Here is a 6,782-nt window from a genome sequence, read left to right as displayed (position 1 = left end):
GCATTTATAAAAGGTGTTCTTAAGATAATAGGAGGATATAACTGATTCTTTACTAAAAAGAAGAAATGAGGAATGCAGACTTTACCTCGACATATATGAGTATTCGGTAATTTATAGTTGATATCAAGAGCATGACCAGATGCAGATTTTACTATGTGAGTAGTTTTTTCAAAATACCTGGTTGGAATTAGTCCTTCTTGAATACAACTAACATTAGCACCACTATCAATCATAGCAACATTAGTGACAGAAAATTCCTTATTTATCAAAATAGTGCAATTTATATACCATTTATGAGCTGTAACTATTTGCATCATCCCCAAGAAATAACCCCTTTTCAAATCTTCTGTTGAACTAAGTTTATCAATTTCATCATTTTCAGAGTATTCCAAATCCTTATCTTTTCCTTTTGAGGTAAAAGAAGTTTCAGGGATTTCAATAATCTTTTCTTCAATTTTTGAAATTCTATGATCGGAGATCATCTGATTTTGTTTTAAGGAAACAATTTCCCTTTTCAATTGTTCAACTTCGATTTTTAAATCATTAAAGGTAGTATCTCTACCTGGGGTTTTACTCAACGCAAGAATTCAAAAGTATTCAAAATACACAAAAATAAATTAATACCAAATTTTAAAATATCCGAAAAGTATCTTTTATCGAAGTTTTTAATCTATTCATATTATAAATTAAGCTAAAAAGTATTCAAAATACACAAAAATAATAAAAATAATTATTCAACAATTAATACACTAATTAAAAATTAAAGTAAGAGATGGAACAACAATACCGAATTTTAAAATATCCGAAAGTTGCGACTTTAGAAAACTTCCACATGATATTTGTAACAGCAAAATGAAAAAATAAAATTGAGAACTTTAGGGGATAATTAGAATATTTGAGAGAGATTGAGAGTATGAGAGAATAAGATTGTGTGAAAAATAATTTAAAATTTTAGTGTATTTATAGAAATTTTTTTGAATTAATTTTTTTTAAATAAAGAAAATTGGCCAAATGGCCATTGAACCCAGAAGACATTATAGACGTTGGGCCAACAGACCATTTTGGACCAAAATCCAATGTCTCTAACATTAAAAAAATAAATAAATACCGAGTCAGGACGGGCCGGGTCACTGGTGGGCCAGGTCTGGTTTTGTTACGTGGCCGATCCATCGGGCTGCCTATTCCAGACAGCCTAGCTTGGGTCGGCAGCCAATAAATCGGGTCAGATCGGGCCGAGCCATCTAACCATACCAAAAAGGGCCAGCCCGACCCAAATGACAAGTTTTCCTTAAAATAATCTTCAATGTTAAGCATTATTCTCCCTATCTCCTCACCTCTCTCTCTCCCTCTCTTTTTTGTTTATTGATGTGAATTTATTTATTGTATTCTTCACATATTTTCTTTTCTAGAAATTCTTTTCTAATATCTTCATGGTTTTTTGTACGCAGTTGAGTGATCACTGTATTATAAACTAACTTTTTTATAGAATATTTCGCTCTTAATTCAGTAAGCAATATTTTCATTTTGATTTATCTATTTGATTATTGATAAAAATAATTATTTTCAATCACGAAATGAAAATAATATCAACATTTCTTCGAAAATTTAATCAAGCATTTACCTTTTTAAATTTTAACCCCTTTTTTCATTTTATATTGTTATTTTATTAAAAAAAGTGTCCATAGTATTTTGTGTGTTTAATTTTCTATATATATATATACAAGTAAAACTAAAACAAGACAAGATGCCAAGTGGCAACATATTAAAATAGCCACGTGGCAGTTTTTAGGACAAAATTAAAAAATATTTTAAGACAAAGTTAAAAATATTGTAATAAAAAATTTGAATTAAAAGATTAAGTGTTTGAATTTGAAATACATTATTTTAGTAAATAGAAACTTATAATTGAACAGTTCTAATAGACTATTACTATTTCGAACTTATCTCTTTTATAATTTAAATATTCTCTCTCTCTATCTATATATATAGAGAGAGAGAGATACTTTCGTTCTAGTAAGCAAGCTAATATTCGTTGTCATTTTTGGTGTATTCTGAGTTAGGGGCGGCTCAACATAATTGATGGTCTAAAGTGAAATTTTAAAATGAGGCTTTGAATTTTTTTTTACAAATCTATATTTATAGCTTTTTGAGGTGTAAATTATAAATAAAAATATTTTGTAATTGATTTATCCGAAAAAAATCCTTTTCAATTAATAGTATGCTTAATTCATTTGATATCTCTTGAAATATTTTTTTTAAGCTTAAGTAATATTTTTGAAATTTTATTTTTAAAAAGCTTCTTTCAACTAAGACAATTATATAGGATCAAGAAAATATGCATTTGTAAAATAATAATAAAAAACTATCTGATTGAAATACATCTTACCTTTCAACTTCTCCGATTCGACTGTAATCCCTGATTTAATTCTTTTCGCCCCATTAATCAAAATAATAAATAGAAGGTATGGTTTCCTGAGTTACCTCTATTTATTAGATGTTCTTTTTAGATTTGAGAGTATTAAAAAAAAATTTCTTAATGTTGATTGTCAACTTTAATCTTGAATTTCTAAAGTGATATTTCTATTTGAGCTTAAGAGAAATTAAAATGTGGTGAAGAAAATATTAAGAAATATTTGATATTTTTTAAAGAAAAAAATCTAAAAAAACTACAAACCTATAATGCTTTAGAAAAAAATAAGGCCTCAAAAAATCAGAGGCCTAAAACACTTGCTTCGATGGCTTCACCTTAAAGCCGGCCTTGTTCTGAGTTGTTCTGGGATTATCTTCATCATGGATATCACTAGAATAAAAATGATTAAGCTCTAATTATTCAATTTCATAAATCTATTTATTGACCATTATTTTTTTCTTATTCACATTATTTTCTATCTAATAATTTCTTTATCTTTTATTGATTCAATCCATGTGTCCATTAATCCTCGTGTACACATTAAATTTACCTTTTTGCAGGGTAAATATACTCAAGAGAATTTATCTTTTTGAGAAAATGACTAAAATGGTCCTTATTTTATAAAGTAGTTTCAAATAGTATCTTGAGTATGAATGGAACAGTTTGAGTCTTTTTAGTTTGACAGTTATTAACATTTACAGTTTTCTTCATAAATTTAACAATAGGTGTTTGTTAGATTTGATGAAAATTACAATGACCCTTCGGATCATTTTCTGCAATTCATACTATTTCACCATTTAGAGTTTTTTCAAGTCATTTATGACTTTCTGGAACTGAAATTTTGATTACCGAATCATTCGTTTTTTATTTTTAGAGCCAATTCCCTGTTTAGATGTTTTCGTTATTGAGAATTGGGTATCGGGCTTAAAGTTCAGATTAAGGGGCTCGTATGCCAACTTTGATAGTTTCATTAGATTTGGAACGCCGATTTTAGGGTAGGGGTTCTTTGGTTTGGGTCCTAAGGCTTTCAGACTCATTTTGGTTCATTGGATAGAGTTTGATTAAAACGACCATTGAGTGTGAAACCCACATTTCATCGAAAACGACTCCCGATGGAAATTTCAATGTCATGGTTAAGTCTGAAATGTCAAATTTGGTAGGATATCATAGTTTGTTTGCGTTCACGAAAGTTTGGACGACATCCAAGGGTTTGATGCAAACTTAGCAAATTTTGCTAAGTGCTAGTGCAGGCCTCACCTGGTGGAATTACTTAAGCTAAGATTGATTTAGCAACCAAGGCACTAGTTTAGCAACTAGCCTTGGTACCCGCCTATACGCTTTAGCGGAGGCCTCCTCGCTTTAGTGGAGGATTGCTTTAGCGATACTCATCTACTTTAGCGGAGGCCAACCTTTGGGCATGGTCTACTTAAGAGAAGATCTGCCGCTATAGCAACAACCACTTCAGTGGTCAAATGGCCATTAAAATAGTCATCGATGGGCATTTAATTCCCTCTTTACCCAATTTTGTTCATTTTGCTAAGTCCCAAGACACCATTAAACCCTAGAGAACTTAGGAAATCGTGGAGCTTGATGTTTGGGAGATCGGGGTAAGTTGGTGAGTTTGTGAGTCCTTTCCTCGACTAAATTTATGTAAGTTTTCATCTAGTTTCTTAATTTATTCTCAGATTTAACCTTAAACTCCTAATCTTTTGTGGGCTGATTTGAGGGTGTAATTATGCTCAAATTTCATCCATCTTTAAACGCAAATGACCCTTGAGCCTAGAGGGACGTTTTGATGATTTCAAAGTTATGATTCCACAAGTAGGCCCTACATGAATTCTAGCTTGATTTTGGATCCGAAGAATTTATATGCAAGGTTAAATAACCCTTGAATATCATTATTCTCATATTAATATGTATATCATTAATTTGATAGCATGGCATCATTTGAAGGCTTCTCGAAAGGGAAAATCTCCAATTTTATAAACTTTCTTAAGCACTCATCGGCGTCCAGGTAGGTTAGGCTTACTTTCCTCATAGAGTGAGCTTTATTGTGGTATCGTATAGTATTATGTTAGATTTGGGTTGGAATTTTCTGCTTGGTTGTATCTTTGGTGGAAATTTAGAATATTTAGTCGGTTAGATAGCTGTTTTAGGTAGAATTGACCCATTCCTCCTCCCCATGAGTTAAATTATTGTAGGGCCCCATGAGTTAAATTGTTGTTGTAGGGTTTATTTTGACTCATTTAACACCTACTACTATAACTTGAAAGCCTTAGTGTAATTTTTGGGTATAATCACCTTAGTGTGAATTTTCGGGGTTTAGTAGCGGGCTCTATCGACCCTCAGTCAGATTTAAGTTCGATGTTTATCTTGATTATATTTACTACACTACTTTTCAATTGGACTTGGTATCTAGACATTGGTGGAGGATTTATCTTGAATCCATGCTAGTTGGATCTCTTTCTTTGACATGAACTCAGTTCTCCGGGGTTTTCTTGGAGAAGTATATGCCTCCCAACCTTTGAGAATATTGATCTGAGGTGTATTTATGCACTTTACTGTTGTTATCCTAGGCTATTTAGCCTTATTTTAAGGACAATTCGTGTGCTCTATGTGTTATTGATGATATAAATAAGCATCTAAGTGTTTATCCTTTAAACAAGTTTAGTTTCAAATCAATCATTGAGAGTCTAGACGAGAAAACTAGTTTTACTAGTTTGAGCTAGGTGATGTTCTAGTCTGTTGTGTTGAATTCTAATGTGTTGAATGAGTTCCTAATGGTTGTATTGTGTAATTATGTGTGAAAAAACTTTTTTCATAATGTTCAAGGGACAATTTAATCAATCCAAGGGTCAAAATAATAAGTTAAATATCAAAGTGGATGAAACATAGTCTTAGCTTTAGTTTCTAGTTCGTCGTCTTGGATGTTGTGATGTTTTGAGCTCTAATTTATTCTGTTTAATTCTATAGTATGCTTGTTTAGTTGATTATTATGATATAATAAGGATATAAAAGCTTCAAATCAAGTGGAAACAACTCAAAAGGGCTTGGAATAGATCAACGAAAGCACAAGACACAACTTGACGCAATTTGGACACCTGGAATGTCAACGGTGCATTGCAGTACCAAACCATAGGAATACGACACATTCTATACATGATTAGATTCCTAAGGGACCTGAAAAGTGGGTCTCTATGATAAGGGCATGTGGCGGTGTTAGACGCACAAAACTAGCCCCGCGACGCGGTCTAGAGCAAAAAATGCGACAGTTTTGTCCTCATATTAATAGGACACTTATATTTGATGTTATAGACCTTGGATGACTTTGAAACTTGGATAGAGGATGAAAAACACCTCAATTAGGGGTTTTTCTCTTTACTTTAGCTTTTTAATGGATTTTATCTCGTATTCAATTATCTTGATTACAACTATGTCCATGAGTGGCTAAAAGCCCTATTCCTGAGTTAAGGCCGAAAACATGAATATTGTTGCTTTGAATTAATTTGGTTTTGATTACTTATCATATTTGGTTGTTTATTTATCCTTTTTATAACTATTTTAAGTATTATGTACCCTTAGAATACATCCATTGTCGACTTTGTGAGCCCGAGAGGGGGAATAAGAAGATAGAATATGGGGATAGATAGAACAAGGTTCTTATTCTTTTATAAAATAAGGAATTTGAATTAGCGAGTAGGATAGGTATATACCTAAAAACCTTGTTTGGTTCATATGTAGGATGATATCTTCATGCATCTAACTGGATGATTACATCCCCACTCAACGATGTAGTTGTAATATCTAAGTTAGGCAAACAATTAGAGGTCGAGAGACTATGATCATGCGATAAACCCTACGAATCATCAACCAAGATAAGTAATCTAACGACTGAAATTCAATAGCATAGTACGATTGTTCGTAAGCCTTAACCCTGGGTCTCTATCCCTTGATTGTCCAAAGTCGTTACTTTTGCGCATTAGTTACTTTACTTTCAGTTTACAAATCACAAACTCTTTTTTGGTTACTTGTACATCAATTTGATCTCAATAATTAAATAAAATTGAATAGTTGTTAAGACAAGTCCATGTGGGATTGATATTTGGCTTTATTTAAGGCCACTATGTTACTTGGTGAGACCATGTACACTTGCGCGTGCGTTTAGGCGCAACAAGTTTTTGGAGCTGTTGTCGAGGACTTGTAAATATGCAACTATCTTGTTTTTAGTTTACCTATATTGAGTTGTATATAGTTTAGTAATTTTTATTTTAGTTCTTTTACTTTTTTTTCCTCTCATACTTCTTGATATGTCAGTTTGGGATAAATGGTTTTCGAATAATAATGATTCTTGTTGTTTTTGTGGGGGACCCCA

This window comes from Capsicum annuum, chromosome 7, assembly GCF_002878395.1.
Source record: "Capsicum annuum cultivar UCD-10X-F1 chromosome 7, UCD10Xv1.1, whole genome shotgun sequence".
Classification (NCBI taxonomy): Eukaryota; Viridiplantae; Streptophyta; class Magnoliopsida; order Solanales; family Solanaceae; genus Capsicum; species Capsicum annuum.
Note: the sequence above shows the minus strand (reverse complement) of the source record.